A 16484-nucleotide genomic window follows, 5' to 3' on the forward strand; every position below is an offset into this window, starting at 1 on the left:
TACATCCTGTTCTTGGTACCCTGTCCTGTCCAGCCGCAAACTCCAGCAATCCTCGCCTGGAGGATGGGGGGGCCAGAGGGCAGAGGCAGCACCTGTCTCGCAGGGGTGTTGAAAAGGTTTAATGAAAATGGGTGTGAAAGTATAAATTACAAATGTTAGGGATGATTTTGGTTAATTTCACTATTGTTTTCGGAGGTACACTAAATATTTTGCTAAACTAAATAGAAGCATTAAGATGCATTCTCCAAGAGATGTGTTTGATGCAAATATAATGAAGATAAACTGGGAAAATAAAATGCTCAACTCATATAATTTGTAGCGTTATTTTGTGTTGGATCCTTCTCTGATGATAAGGTCATTTCCTAATCTTTGGAAATCTAACTGGGGTAGGGGCAGGGATTTTATTGGATGGAGAGAAGGTAAAAAAGAAATCAGTTTGGGAGTGTACATGCTGGTGAAAGAGGGACAGTAGTCAACTTTGGACCCATTTTTGGCTATTAAGATGGATAGTAGATTATATGAAAGTATGTAATGAAGTGTTGTCAACAGTCAAATCTCAATTTTACTCCCTGATGCAAGTAACTATTATTTGGGTCCATGTCTGTTGTAGCAATGTATTTAAGAGGAAATGGTTTGTATATTTTGATGTGTAGTTTCAATTTTATTTTATATTAAGCTTGTAAGGTTTTTTTTGTTTTTTGTTTTAGTAGATTAGCCTGTTCTATGACATGGAGCTCTTTCAAGAAAATGTATGAGTTGTTACTACTCTGTAAAATATCATTAATTTTGCCAAAATATATACACTTGAAATGTTATCTTACATTTTCTATTACTTTGGGTTGTAACATAACTGTGATTTAGACTGATATTGGGAGTAGGGATAAATATTAATAGAGAAAGATTTTCTAATGTTAATATTAGTTTATTCTTTTGAGATACAAGGAATTTTATGAACTCCAGCATAATTTGTCTTCCATTTGCTAACAGAAAATTTCACAGAAAAACATGCCTTTGGTTGAAATCTTCCTTAGAGGAGAAATTTCCAAAAAATTAATTTAACATATTGATAACTCAGGTAAGGAATTTTTTCTCAAAACTTATATAGATTATGATGAGGAGACCATGATTTTGATCCTTTATTTCTCCAAATCATTATTTTCCATTTTGAAAATTTGTGATCTGATATCTTTTTAAATTTCCTAACTAGAGCTTCCTATTTTGTGTGGCTTTTAGTGTTACTCTTTTTAAAGGTAGCAGTCTTGTTTCACAAGCTCCTTCTGGGAGAAAACTTCGGCTTCCTCAGTGAGAATTTGGTGACACCTACACATCCCCGGCTACTTCTTTTACAAATTCTTTTTGTCTTAAAGAAACAAGATTTAGCTTTTGTAATCATTGTGGAAGCCTTCTGCTTTCTACATTGACATGTTATTAACTTTCTTTTTGAGAGTTTAATTTTTTAAAAAACAACTTCTTATAATAATTACTATTTTTTTACAATACCAAACTCTGTAGGTATGAATACATTTTAGCTTAGAACTAAAAAACTATATTGAAGGATACAATGGCATTCGTTCGACGGATGAATGAAGAGATGCCACTGCCGGTGGAGGAGAACTTGCCCGTGGAAGGGAGAGGCCCGTTGCAGGGCTGTGGTGCTGTGTTTAGTCTCTGCTGCTTCTTCCTAGAAAGAAACGTGGCCGTCTCCGGAACCGCCTTCTTTCCCTCACTCCCGGTAGATTCCTGTCCATAACTGAGGTTCCAACGCGTTTTAATATTTCTCTGCGACATAGCAGAGGAGCCCCTTTTGTGTCTTTGAGAGACAAACTTGGTTGCTATTACCAGCTTTCCATAGATGTTCTTTTCTAAAGTTCGTCACTGAGAGCCTCACATTCTACACATGCCAATGATGAGAATGTATTTATCTTTGACCTTTTCAGTGCTACTCCTTTTAATTTCTTCCAGTTCTCCTCCATTACCATGACCTTATGAATATTTATACTGTTTTGTGGAAAGAAAGAGGTGACTTAACACTGCAACACAACGGGGAGCTCTTCCCTCTGGGCCTCAGTGTACCTGCTGCCCCTTTGCTCCTGTGCGGTCCGCCCAACTTCAGCTCTTCCACCTTCTTCTTAATTATCCCTTCTGTTTTCCCTAAATGTGTCTTTTCCAAATATCTTATTTGCTCTAGGCAATGTTTTTGGGCTAAAGGGGCATCTCTGGTGACTCAGACTATAAAGCTTGCCAGCAGTGCAGGAGACCCGGGTTCGATACCTGCTTCGGGAATGAGAATAGGAATGGCCACCTGCTCCAGTATTCTTGCCTGGAGAATCCCATGGACAGAGGAGCCTGGCGTTACAGTCCATGGGGTCACAAAGAGTCGGACATGACTAACACAGCACGTGGGCTAAAGAACTAAATTGACTTTGTTTAGCATCTTCTGCTTCCCGGGAGGCATCCGAGGTACTCTTAGCTCTGTGAGGATTCATTCACCCAGCACTCTGGATTACCAAGTAGGAAAGATGCATTGTTCTGGGTGCATTTCCATGAAATGCAGTTGTGGCTTGCCTGTCTGATGTAAGGTCTTTCTTCGGTTTTGTATTACTTGCTGTTGCTTACAGACATTGCCTTGATGGATGATCTCAGGAGAGATGGATGATCTCTCTGGGTTGGAATGCTGTTGGAGGTCTCCATTTCCTGAGGGTGAAAGCCCCATTGGACTCCTTCTCTAAGCTTTTATTTCCTCTTGTCACCTGTCCTTAAGCATGTTTTCCCTCAATTATACTCAATGGGGGCTTCCCTGGTAGTTTGGATGGTAAAGAATCTGCCTGCCAATGCAGGAGACCCAAGTTTGATTCCTGGATGGGGAAGATCCCCTGGAAGCGGAAATGACAACCCACTCCAGTATTCTTGCCTGGAAAATCCCATGGACAGAGGAACCTGGCGGGCTAGAGTCCACGGGTTGCAAAGAGTCGGACATGACTGAGCAAGTAACATACACTCAATGGACCTCGGCTCCAGTCACCTACTACCTTCCCCACCTGAGCCTCTCCCATCCCCCCATCCTCTCTGCTCCTCAGATGGCCAGATTTGTCTGTTAGAGAATTCCCTGGTGGTTCAGTGGTTAGGACTCCACGCTGTCACTGTGATGCGCTTGGGGTTTGATCCTTGGTCCGGGAACTAAAATTGCACAAGCTGTGAAGCTTGGCCAACAAGAAAGAAAGAAAGAAAACCTCATTTAAACTCTCCTCACTTGGATCTGTACAGGAGAAAAACAGTCAGCTGAAGTTCTACTCCACATGGACTCCCAAATCTCAAATCTCTGTGAACTCCTACAAATTCCTACAGACACACAGATGACTCCAGAATATCCTCATAGTTATTTCTCTTTCTGATCAGAAAAGCCAGCAGGGCATGTGTGCTTTACTGATGCTTCTTATCGACCCATTTGCTCAGAGAAACCCTGCTTTTTCCCCTCTTACTTTTTTCTTTTATGGTTTGTATTTGTTGCCTCCTTGATCTGATATTTTATTCCTTTTTTCTTCCTTGAGTTTATTTTTCTTTCCCTCCAGCTCATCCTCTCTCTGCTCTTTCTTTTCTTTTCAGTGGTCTAGCTGGTTATATTTGCTTTTTTTCACTTTCCTCATTATCTTTTCCTGCTCATTACCTACAATTTTTTTCATTAGTTTTACCACATTTGGACCACTCATTCTTACAGTTTTTAGTATATTTTTATCTCTAATTTATATTTTAAAAGGAAATGCATTTCTGTTTTATCTAGACCAATGGTATATTATTTATAATTTACAAAAAATCCTGCTCTTATAACTTTTGATCCATTTGAACTTTACAAAGGAAGGAATAGTGCTGTCCTTTTAGGAGCTAGGATCACTCTTTTAGGATTATAGCTAATAGATTTGTTGCAGGGAAAAGCCAATTCTGACTCCATGTTGGAACTTTCTTTGAGTTGCTTTCTGTTGTTTTTGTTATTATAATCATACATAATGACCTGCCTCAGAGAACCCTGCCCCTCTGCCTGCCTGTTAAAGGATACTTTGTTCTTTGTTCAGGACACTGTCCATCTGTGGATGGGTACTAACTAACTAACTAACTACTGAAGAAACTAACACATCCCCTGCCTGATCCTTGTCACTCTAGGACATACTTACAAGGTTAATGGCCTTTTTACTTTGCTTGCTCATCTCCACTCCACCTCCCCCAATCTCTGATCTACAAAAAAAAAAAAAAAAAAAAAAAAACCCAACAAAAAAACAAACTGGCATCCAGACCTCGATAAGATGGTTATTTTGAGACATTAGTCTGCCATCTTCTTGGTCAGCTGGACCTCGTCTCTTCTGTGAGCTTGTGCTTGATAACAGATTAACCACAGAACCCTGGAAATCAGTGACTTCTAGATCTTTGTAACTGTCATCATAACTTGATTAGAAATTATCCCAGTCTGCCCACGACCCTTTTGTGCCACCTGGGAGCTGTAGAATGCTTTATGTTTCCTTGAGTCTGTATTTCCAGTTAAAAAAGATTCTGGTCTTGCAAAATGACAGTTTGTAAAGCAGTGCATTTTATTGATTTTCTTCTCTTGAAAAATAAGAAGAAATAACTCAGTACTTGAGCAGGTAAAATGAGGGTTGAGACTTTTATTGAGGTAATAAGATGGCTTTGGTACAGTAGACCTTCACAGCCCCAGGGGTTTAAATCTTCATGGACTTATCAGCTACATTTGTTTTCAGTGACATCATGATGCTTCCTTGGAGATACAGTCTTTTGTAGTCTGTTTATTCTGGTGTGTTTTTTTAAAAAATGGAATTTTCAATATGCATCAATGGATGGATGCTGTTATTCATAGATGGAAGTTCCTAGTTTGGGCTCAGTTGGCCCCTTGTTTTACAGTAGTTGTGGGGGTCAAAGGTCACTTCACAGAGCCCAGGAAGCTCTTAAAATGCACTGTAGACTTTTGTGAATTTGTGCAGCCTTCTTAGGAGAAAGCTCAAACTTCATTAGATTCTCAGAGGCATCTGTGTCTCCTTTAGAACCAACTCTTTAAGCTGTTGTGGGCATCTCAGGTGGCTCAGTGGTGAAGAACCTACATGCCAATGCAGGAGACATGAGTTTGATCCTAAGTCAGGAAGATCCCCTGGAGAAGGAAATGGCAATCCACTCCAGTATTGTTGCCTGGGGGATCCCATGGACAGAAGAGCCTGGCAGGCTACAGTTCATGGAGTAGCAAAAGAGTCAGACATCTCTTAATGACCAAAACAACAACAGCAACAACTTTAAGCTGTGTGCGTGATCATGTGACAGTGTGTACATTTTCAACATTCTCTACTCATTCAGTGATGTTTCTTTTGATGGATTTATCTACTTCCCAAGTCTCCATATCAGGGAATTAACCTAGTTTTATTTATTTACATTTGTAAGCAGCAGAGCTGTGGGAAATATTTCCTTATAAGTTTTGAAAATCTGCATTACATGCCTTATTTCTCAGGCACTGTTGTTGATGTTGTTCAATCACTCAGTCATGTCTGACTCTTTGGGACCCCATAGACTGCAGCACACCTGGCTTCCCTGTCCTTCACCATCTCCCGGAGCTTTACTCAAACTCATGTCCATTGAGTCAGTGATGCCATCCAACCATCTTGTCCTCTCTCATCCCCTTCTCCTCCTGCCTTCAATCTTTCCCAGTATCAGGGTCTTTTCTAATGAGTTGACGCTTCACATCAGGTGACCAAAGGATTGGAGCTTCAGCTTCAGCTTCTTGACCTGCATACAGGTTTCTCAGGAGACAGGTAAGGTGGTCTGGTATTCCCATCTCACTTAGAATTTTCCATAGTTTGTTGTGATCCACACAGGCAAAGGCATGGTCAATGAAGCAGAAGTAGATGTTTTTCTGGAGTTCTCTTGCTTTTTGTCTGATCCAGCGGATGTTGGCAAGTTGGTCTCTGGTTTTTTGCCTTTTCTAAATCCAGCTTGAACATCTGGAAGTTCTCGGGACATGTACTGTTGAAGTCTGGCTTGGAGAATTTTGAGCATTACTTTCCTAGCATGTGAAATACCAAAGAATGTTCAAACTACCACACATCTGCACTCAGGCCCTGTGCTCATCTGTAAATGGGAAGTTGATTTAGGTGTGGTCTCTGAGTTCAAGGGGCATCAAAGGAGGAGACAAGGGGTGTGTCAAAGACTAAGGAGCAGCTAACTCTCCTAGGAGGATGGGAGCAGGGTTTGTGGTGAGCGGGCAGAAGATTATTCATGGCTGTGCAAAGGGCAGTGGGTGACAATTTAATGGCACAGGAGTCTGTGTAATTAAGATAACTTAATAACAGTGCTAAAAATTGACTAATGGTCAGTACAAATGGAAATAGGCTTTAATTTCAACAGGCCCATAATAGAACCTTGGAAAATCCCATCTACTCCTCTAACTGCTTCTTAAACGTGAACAAAAACACATAAAGTTAAGTGCTCAAAGGGGTGAATTTATGTCCTGGGTTCTCTATTTATCCTCAACAGGTAAAGGAAGTCTAGTCTTTGACATGATTTTTCAAGAAGTCTCTTAGAAGCTTTTAATAAAGCTCTATTTTTTTATTCTTGAACTCTCTCTCTACCCTCCCTTCTAGGTACACTGTTCCTATAAGATTTGTCCTTTAAAATGTAAGTTCAAAATAGTTTAGCTGGAGTTGAGTGTCTCATACCATAAATTTGATGAAAAGAGGGATTTGGGCAAAAGTGTTCTCAAGAGTCAGGGGATTCCATGAGGACTACACTAGTTGGGGTAAGGGTGGTGGGCAGTATTCAAAGGGGAAACTTTTTGAATAGAAAAGTAGGGACAGGAGATTTTTTAAAATATCATAATTCGGTTGAAGCACTCTGAAGCCTTGTATAGTGGCCAATGTTAATGATGAAGGCAGCAGGAGAAGGGGACAAAAGAGGATAAGATGGTTGTATGGCATCACCAACTCAATGGACATGAGTTTGAGCAAGCTCCCGGAGTTGGTGATGGACAGGGAAGCCTGGTGTGCTGCAGTCCATGGGGTCACAAAGAGTCGGACACGACTGAGCGACTGAACTGAACTGATTTAATGGTATGAGCTTCCCTGCTCAGATGGTAAAGAATCCACCTGCAATGCGGGAGGTCTAGGTTTAACCCCTGGATAGGGAACATCCCCTGGAGGAGAGCATGGCAACCCATGCTCCAGTATTCTTACCCAGAGAATCCCCATGGACAGAGAAGCCTGGTGGGCTACAGTCCATGGGGTTGCAAAGAGTTGGACACAACTGAGTGACTAAGTGCAGCACATTTAATGGTGTGTGTTTTCTGCAATGGTATGTGTTTTCAGATCTTACATTAACAGACTAAATAAAGATATAAAGAAATAAGGTACTGATTGGGGCACTTAAAGTTTCAGAGTATTCCATAATAGACCTTAATGGTATCTTAATTGAGTATGATATATTTTAAGACCATTAGTGTGAGGATAGGTATCTGCATCCTAGTTCTGAATCAGCAAAGCAGGGTTGATTCTCCAGAATGTCTTAACTCCTTTTCTTGTACCCAGGTTTCTGCCTGACTAGTTTTCAAAACTTTCATCCTCATAGTGTCAGAACCTGCATTCTCCAGACCTGCTTAGTTACATGAAGACTCAGTCTCCAGGTCATCCTCCAACAAACTTACAATATTTTATGAGCTTTTATTGGTGGAGATGGATGGTGTATACATCATACCATCCAAACACAGGGCTCTGAGGTCCCTGGCCCCTTGGCTGTACATTGAGCTTGAATCTTCCTAAGTCCACAAGTATTGAACTTCCTCCAGCTTTGAGGAGAGATGTTTGTAACATCTAATTTCTTGCAGATCTAAGGCCCACTGTCTCTAGTTCCCTTTCAGGGCTGTCATGCTGTCCAGCTTCTCTGCCCATAGTAGGCCCTCATCTTGTGGTCTGGACCCTGTCTTTCTGAAACCTGGAGCGGTTCTGCCTGCACCACCCCAGCTCTTGTGCGCTGATGCCAGCCTGGAATGGGGCTGTCTTTTCCCCCTTCTGCATCTTGTGGTTGGAATTACTGGTCACCCTTTCCAGATATTCAGTTCAGTCAGTCAGTTCAGTCACTCAGTGGTGTCCGACTCTTTGAAACCCCATGGACTGCAGCATGCCAGGCCTCCCTGGCCATCACCAACTCCCGGAGTTTACTCAAACTCATGTCCATGGAGTCAGTGATGCCATCCAACCATCTCATCTTCTGTTGTCCCCTTCTCCTCCTGCCTTCAATCTTTCCCAGCATCCGAGTCTTTTCTAATGAGTCAGTTCTTCACACCAGGTGGCCAAAGTATTGGAGTTTCAGCTTCAGCATCAGTCCTTCCAAAGAATATTCAGGACTGACTTCCTTTAGGATGGACTGGTTGGATCTCCTTGCTGTCCTAGGGACTCTCAAGAGTCTTCTCCAACATTGGAGTTCAAAAGCATCAATTCTTTGGCACTCCAGTCCTGCGAGTTTCCCATTTATTTTTCTCTCTGGGTAGCTGGCATCGTTTTTTTTCTCAGCCCTGTCTTCTTTCCCTTCTTCTAACTCCTTTATGAAATCATTGCTTTTCAACCACTTAAATTTCACCCACCCCTTTGATAATCAAGTTTGTGGCCAGCATCACACAAATCAGTGTCTAAATTGCTCCCTATCCTTTTAGATATTTTTTTTGGTATGTTGATTTTGTATCTTTAATCAGACTATAAATGTCTAGAGAGAAGGTACCATGTCACTGCTGCTTGCACCATGACGGTCACATGGTCACCTGAGTGATTACATTTTGTTCATTTGTTGCAAAGAGTTGCAAAGTCAACCAACTCTTTGTGATCCCAGGGACTGTAGCCTGCCAGGTCCCTCAGTCCATGGGATTTCCCAGGCAAGAATATTGGAGTGGGTTGCCATGTCCTGTCTGGGGGATCTTCCCAACCCAAGGTTTGAATCTGTGTCTGCTGCATTGCAGGCAGATTCTTTACCCCTGAGCCACCTGGGAATCCCCTACACTTTGTTCATATGTAACAGTTATTCTGCTCAGTGAATGCCACATGAGGAAAATTTCCAGTTGCAAGTGCCAATCTTAAGATTTCTTTTTAAGTTTTCACAGCCCACCTCTGTGACACTTAAATTTTACCCCCCTTTATTACATTCAAAGTAGAGGATCAAATGAAGAATAAGGAAAGAAAGAAAAACTTTTCATCATTCTTTTGGGAATGCTACATTTTGCACCCTGTCCTTTAAGATATCTTACCCTGGGGACCAAGGGTAACACTGTCAAAGAAAGTTTGGAAAGGGTACCAGCTGTAGAATCATTAACGTCTTCTTTTGCTAAAAGGTTAAGATTTAACAAAGAAAATGCAAATATTTCACCTTTTCATGGTCATTTTAAAGCCACAGTCGAATATGATCTATTGAACTCCCTGTTACAGTGGGGAGAAACTTGGGAATGTTCGAATAAAGGCAATAGTTGAAAGAGAATAAAGGCAGAAGTATAAGTCTGTCCTGATCAGCATAATTTAGATAAAATTTTTATAGCTCACATTGACCTAGTTAGGAGATTTCTGTTCAATTTAAGTTTTACTCAAATTGAAGTCACATTTCAGTATTATTAATAATCAAGATTATTCTTTTTATAATTGGTAATGACTTAGGATTTTTGGTTGTTAGTTGGCTTTGAACCACAGTGCTCTGCCATCTTCCCCAATATTGTCATGGTGAGCATCATTTATTTATTGGTACTTACTGATTGTGGTGATAAACCAAGACATTTTTTTTTTTTTTAAAACACTCTATTATAAATACACATGGTCCCTAAAGTTAACAGTATAATACCCACTGGGCCCCATTGAGTACTGGTTAATCAGACTGTCGTGGAATTGGGGCAGGTGAGTGAAGATGAATGAGACATTTCTCCTACCCTTCAAGACAGCCCCTGGAATCAGGCTTCCTAGAAAGGCAGATTGCTGGCCTATGGAGAATAGGTTGATGGTTGCCAGAGATAGTGGGTGGGGCATGGATAGTGTGTGAAATGGATGAAGGGGGTCAAAAGGTACGGACTTCCAGTTATAAAATAAGTAAAGTTGATGATACCATGCACAGCATGCTAACTGTAGTCAATAATACTGTATTGCATGTTTGAAAGTTTCTAAAAGAGTAGATCTTCTAATTTTTCTTTACAAGAAAAAAACACTTGTAACTATGGATGGTGATGGATATTAACTTGACATTGTGCTGATCTTTCTGTAGTAATACAAATACCAGATCACTTTGTTGTACCCCTGAAACTGATGTACTATTTTATGTCAATTACACCTCAATAAAAAATAAGTAAAAAAGGAGATGATGCAAATAATTCACCTATTATGTGAGCCTGATGCCTTAAGTGGGAGGAGGGGGTTTGTTTGATTTTCAGAAGCAAACTCAAGGTATATCTTTATAACCATAAACTCTCCCTCTCTCTGCCTTCCCATTCTGCCTTCCTTGTTTTCTCTTCTTCACTCTCAGTCCTTTATTTAAAAATTAAAGATAGTGCATTTTACTTGTAGATTAATTTTGAAACATTGAGTAATACAAATTACTTTTATATTTTTAAGAACTTCTTGTTAACTTTGGAAAGAAATGCCTTTTTACTTAATTGATACTAGTGATTTTTTTTTTTTTACTTTTGATCATTTAAAATTTTAAATCTTTAGTTTCTGTTTGCAAGGTTTTCCTTTGTTTTGCTTCCAAAAAGAAAGGAGAGCATTGCTGCGATGCCTGTACATTGTCCATGACCCAGGGGCCGGGGCAGGTCCCGACAGCATGCAGGATCTTAGTTCCCTGACCAGGGATTGAACCTTCACCCCGTGCAGTAGAAGTAGAAGAAGGAGTCTTAACCACCGGACCACTGGGAACTTCCTGTTACGTCTGGAAGATAATACTTTTTTTACTTAACCGGTGCTAGTGAATTTTAACGCACATCTTATCCACTGAATTTGATTAAAATATTAAAAAATTTTTTCCCTGCTTATTTTAAAGACAAACTTTCTCAAGGCTTTGCCAGTTTACCATTGAAAGAGTTCCTTAGTTTATCTCAGTGTAAATTTCAACTGAGAAAGTAAATTCTTTTATGGCCTTTTTTACAGCCAACTCCCTTCTCCTCCATAGCATCTCTTCTGTTTCTTCTTTCTAAGCAAGTGGGAAGGGAGAGAGGAAGGAAGAAGGAGGAAGAGAGGAGGGCGGGGGGAGGAGAGGGGAGAAAAAGAGAGAGAAAGAGACTGGTTATCAAGGCTAAATATATAAACCCAAAGGAGTATGGTTTTTTCCTCCCCAGAATGCAATTTTCCAGTTTACTCTCCTTTAGAAAATAAAAGAAGCCTCTATTGTCTCTTTCTTGTTATAAAGATAATGCATGCAAGAATAAGAAAAACTGAAAGGTACTTTCTGTAATCCCCCATCCCCCCACTGACAACCAGTGTTTACATTTTGTGGCATTTCCTTCCAGATATTTTCCTTATATGGCAGTGTGGGCATGTACATAAGATGCTTTTTTAGAAACAGAACACATTCCTGTGCTGTCTTGTTATTTGCCTTTTTTTCCTACATCATGTATCATTGGCATTCTTTTGTGTTAATAAATATAAACCTAGTATTCTTAATGACTGTATAGTGTTCCACTGAATTGATGCTCTATGATTTAATCAATACACTATTATTAAGCCATTACCTCCTTCTTTTCTTCCTTTCTTTTGCCTTGTTAAACAGAATTTCAAACATCATGATAACTTCATCTTTGTTATCTTTTCTTGTGATCTATTTGGGTTACATTTCCGGTATGAAATCTATTGGATCAGTGAATTTGCACATTTTAATGACAAATTGAAATATATTATCAATCTGTTCTTAATGTTCTTCCAGTTTTCATTCGTGATAGCCAGTTTATTTTTGGAATTGCACCTTGCCCCCGTTCCATCAACTTTTGACCAGATGCTTTTAACTCAACCCGGCTGGACATTTATATATAACTGAGCAGCAACCTTAGCAGTCTGAAACATTTAGGGATCTCCTCGAGGACAAAAGTGACCACTACAGTTTCCTACAGAAAAAGGATGGCATGATCTCTTTAAGCAGAAGATATTTAAAGAGGTTTCATTGCAATATTGCATTTATACCTCAAAGAATGGTAAATAGAATGGTTTCATTAGATCATTGAGTTTTCACATCAGAGTAAAAGTAAAATGGGGACAAGAGGATGGGGAATGAACACGTGGTTGCTGCTCTCATGGTCCCCATCACACTGTCAAGTTCTAGTGACATTTCTTTCATTTAATTGCCAGTTTAAAAAAAAAGTACATTTAAAATGTGCAACTGTCATTGGAAAAAAAAAAAAAAAGCCTGTAAGACTGCAACCCCTGATTCCATTTCCACCTCCTTCTCTTAAATCATTTTGCTTTCCCATTTCAATGTCCTGGAGGCACAGTTAAGTTCTTCTATCATGGACTTTTTAAGAAGTCACAGTTCTTCCATGAGACGAGGACAGAGGGTTTTCCAGAAAAGGCGTATATTTAGACACCTACCAGGGATGCTTTAGAGATGATCATTACAACCTTGACACAAAGGTTGTAGTTATTTTTCACAAAGATCTTGGGTAAAGCCTAAAAGCAGCAAGTAAGTGGACCAAAGTAGGGCATGTCAACTGGAGAAAGTTGTCCGGTCTTTGGTGAGGAATGTAAATAATTAGGGCTGCATTTCAGAAAGATGCTCTTGCCTTTTCCTCTCTAATGCTGTCTGACATTTGGGTGTTGAATGCCATGATATTTTTGGTATTCGCATGCATCCTTAACAAGCACAATGCTCTCTTGGCTGTCCTGTTTTAATGCTGTAATTGTGAGTTTGACCTACAAAAGTTATATTTGCTTGGTAGACAAATGGAAAATCTCCTTAAATAAATACACTGACTAATACTGTCTGGCTACATCACTAATAACAAATGACAGCCTTTGGGACGTGACCATGTTAAAATGCAGCATCTGTTTCACCTGCTCATCCGTCCACAGACCTGTTTATCATCAACAACTATTTGTTGATTAGTTACCATGTGTAGGACACAGTGTTCAGGACTGTGAATGCAAAGATATAGAAGATCCCAAGTCCTGTCTTTGAGGGGCTTTAGCCTCCAGTCAGGCAGGACATGCGCCATACTCATTATGCAACCAAGATAAATCTTGTCGTCCTGTGGCTCAGTCTTATTCATAGAGTCACATTCAAATAAACACAGTCCAGCAGCCAAAACATGAATTAAGAGCACTTAAAATCTTCATTCATCTTTTTGAGGGCATGTGAATAAGAGTGGGGAAAATACATTTCTATTGTGCCGTAAAAATCTTATCAATCTTATCTCCCCCTCACTGCTCTCTTAATAGTCTCCAGTGTGTTTGGCACTTGGTTTGTGAAATCTCTCTCCCACTTTCAGTGTTTACTTCCCAAAATCTCAGCCCACCATCCTGTCTTCAAGGCTTTTCCTTCCTTTCTCTTCCTGTTATTGCAGCTCTTGATTTTGTGTATCAGTGTAACCTCTCTGTTGGTGGTTTGCTTTTATTTCTCTCTGTCTGGCCCATTATCTACATTCTCACTACAAAGAACTTGCCTGAGAACTGATCCAAGAAGTAAGAGTCCTTCCCCGTGAGAAGTGGACGTAAGAGCAAGATTGTAAATATAATAAGCGGTTCTTTCCCCTGTTAGATATTAATGGTTTGAAATGATGCTGCACATAAAATGGTAAATGAGAAGACAAAGAATTGTATTCAACATATCAAATATCGGATGGACTGTATCATCTGTGTAAGGGCTGCGTGATTTCGGAATGGAGAGTCATTACCGAGGGAAAAGTTCACCTTTAGACCTGAGGTATTATCTCAAACTCGGTCTTGAACTCCAGTATCGGTTTGAGAGGGAAAGACGTTCAGTTAAGAGGAGTGGTGTGAGCAGTGATGTGGGAGGGAGGATGCATATGCCTCAGAATAATGGATCAATGTGTCTGGAGCAGCGGATTTCAGTAAATAAACAATGGGGTGGCGGTCCAGGGGCTAAGGTTTCACCTCCCAGTGCAAGGGGTACAGACTCAATCCCTGGTTGGGAAGCTAAGGCCCCACATCGAAAAACTGAAACATAAAAACAGACATAAAACAGAAGCAATATTGTGACAAATTCAATAAAGACTCTAAAAATGGCCCACAGCAAAAAAATCGTGAAAACATAAACTGTGGAAACATAGGAAAAGGATAGGCGGTAGAAGCTAGACCGTAAAGTGGGTTGCACTGTGCTAAGAGGTTTGTATTTATCTTATAGGCAGTGGTGACCCAAGTTTTTCAGCAGAAGTGCAGGTCTTGACAATGGTGGTGAGATTACATGGTGAGATCTGTGGTGTAGCTTTTGGTGGTGAAAACGAAGGCTTGAAATCAGCTGTCCTAGAGATTTAATCAGATGGATATCCTGCAAGGGGATGATGACCCTCAGAAACATTTGGTTTGGGCTTGTTTTAGATTTTGTGTATGTCATCTTACTCTATAGAATACATTTTTTTTTGGAGTGCTTAGTGATATCTTTTTTAAATTTATTTTTGGCTGTGCTGGGTCTTCCTTGCTACACTGACTTTTCTCTAGCTGCGGATGGCAGGCTTCTCACTGCGGTGCCTTCTCATTGCGGCAGCTTCTCTTGCTGCGAGCACAGGCTCTAGGGCTCACAGGCTTCAGTAGTTGCAGCACACAGACTCAGTACTTGCGATGTACTGGCTTAGTTGCTCCGGGCTTAGTTGATCTGACTTAGTTGATCTTCCCAGATCAAGGATTCAACCCGTGTCCCCGGCATTGACAAGCGGTTTCTTAACCCTTGAGTCATCAGGGAAGTCCAGAATACATTGTTGAGAAATGTAGATGCAGACAGCCTTATGTCCATCCATCACACATAGATGCGCACATAGTTGCACATGTGTATGTACAAGACCCGTATGTACCTTATAGTCTTATACACAATGACATGTATGTTTCTCATAACACAAAGTTCCATGTGCATACACAGGGATGCTCATATGTCTAAATGGTGTTTAAATAGTGTGCGTGCTCAGTTATGTCCGACTTTTTGAGACCTAGTGGACTGTAGGCTGCCTGGCTCCTCTGTCCATGGAATTTTCCAGGCAAGCAAACTGGAGTGGGTTGCCATACACAGAGGCATATCTGTACATAGATCTGCAAATACAGAGACACACAGATATGTATATGCACATAAAGGACTTGATACGTGGTACCCTTTTATAAAGGGTACAGCTTGGAACATGTGACAGGGAGCATGTAGGGAGACACAAAAGTGAGCCATTAGTTAAGAAAGAAACTGAATTTTTAGAGCTGGAAATAATGCTAGTGTTTATATGGAGAATATAGTACATCATGTTCATGAATCGAAAACCAACAGCAAATTGATGAATTAATTTTGTATTAAGGTGATAGTCTTTATTTTAAGAAGCATACCCTTTAGAATGTGAAAGTGTAATTGGCTTCTACAAACGGGCCTGATTCCAAAGCTTGAATTTCACTCTGGGGAGCCTGATCTCCTCAGTGGCAGGCAGCTCCTTAACCAATTGGGCCTACAATTAGCATCAGAAATGGCAGCTCAGAGAAGATGGAGGCCCTCGTGACTGGTTCGATCATTCTCTCTTTGTTTCGAATGGGAACAGATGCACAAAGGTCCCTTTTGTTTTCTGTTGGACTTCTGCCATACATACTGTGATTCCTGTTAGATTTTCCAGTAGTGAAAGCAGGCTGTCCAAACACAGTCAGACTGGGATTTCAAATGGTAAAGGTTGTAAGAGAGATGGAGAGAATTTTTAATTTGCTACCTTAACTGCTGGAGACAGAATTGATGATCAGATAGTATTCCCAGGACTTTCGTAAAGACTGAAGCATAAATAAAATCTGCTCTGGGACAGATAAAGGAAACCCTTATTAGCCCACTGAGCTGATGGTCACATTGAACTAAGGAATTTAATTTTGGGAGAGCGTTGATTGGCAACAAGGACAGCCTATAATTCATTCTTTCTTTGTCAGCCCCCAAAGCGGGATTGAAGGTATTGTTTGTAGTCTGGAGCAGGGCATGGCTTATCGTGAGGCTGACTGCCTACATTGGTCTGGGGCTCTGTGTTCATGCAACTCCTGGGTGAGGTTAAAGCCACTTAGCTCCAGGGTCAGCGCTGTTATTGATGACTGCATCCATGGAGGCTGTGAGCTAAAGCAGGAGATCAGGGAAGCTGGCCCGGGTCACTGTGATCACTCCCTGCTTTCTTTTCTTTGTTCCTCTTTCGTCCTTTGTCTCTCCTGTATCCAGTATTTGCAGGCATCACAACAAGCTTGCTGCTTGTTCTTTCCACCTCCTTCTTTTGCCCCCAGATGTTTATTGAGCACCGACTGATTTAACTACCTTCTTGGCACTGG

The 16484-nt window shown here is 40.6% G+C and overlaps 1 protein-coding gene across 1 annotated transcript in view; it reads left to right on the plus strand.

Moving 5' to 3' along the window:
• DNER (delta/notch like EGF repeat containing) overlaps positions 1–16484 on the plus strand; it is a 378088-nt gene that overhangs the window by 160607 nt on the left and 200997 nt on the right. The gene's annotated exons all lie outside the window — the stretch shown is intronic.

The sequence above is a fragment of the Cervus elaphus genome, chromosome 8, assembly GCF_910594005.1.
Source record: "Cervus elaphus chromosome 8, mCerEla1.1, whole genome shotgun sequence".
Classification (NCBI taxonomy): Eukaryota; Metazoa; Chordata; class Mammalia; order Artiodactyla; family Cervidae; genus Cervus; species Cervus elaphus.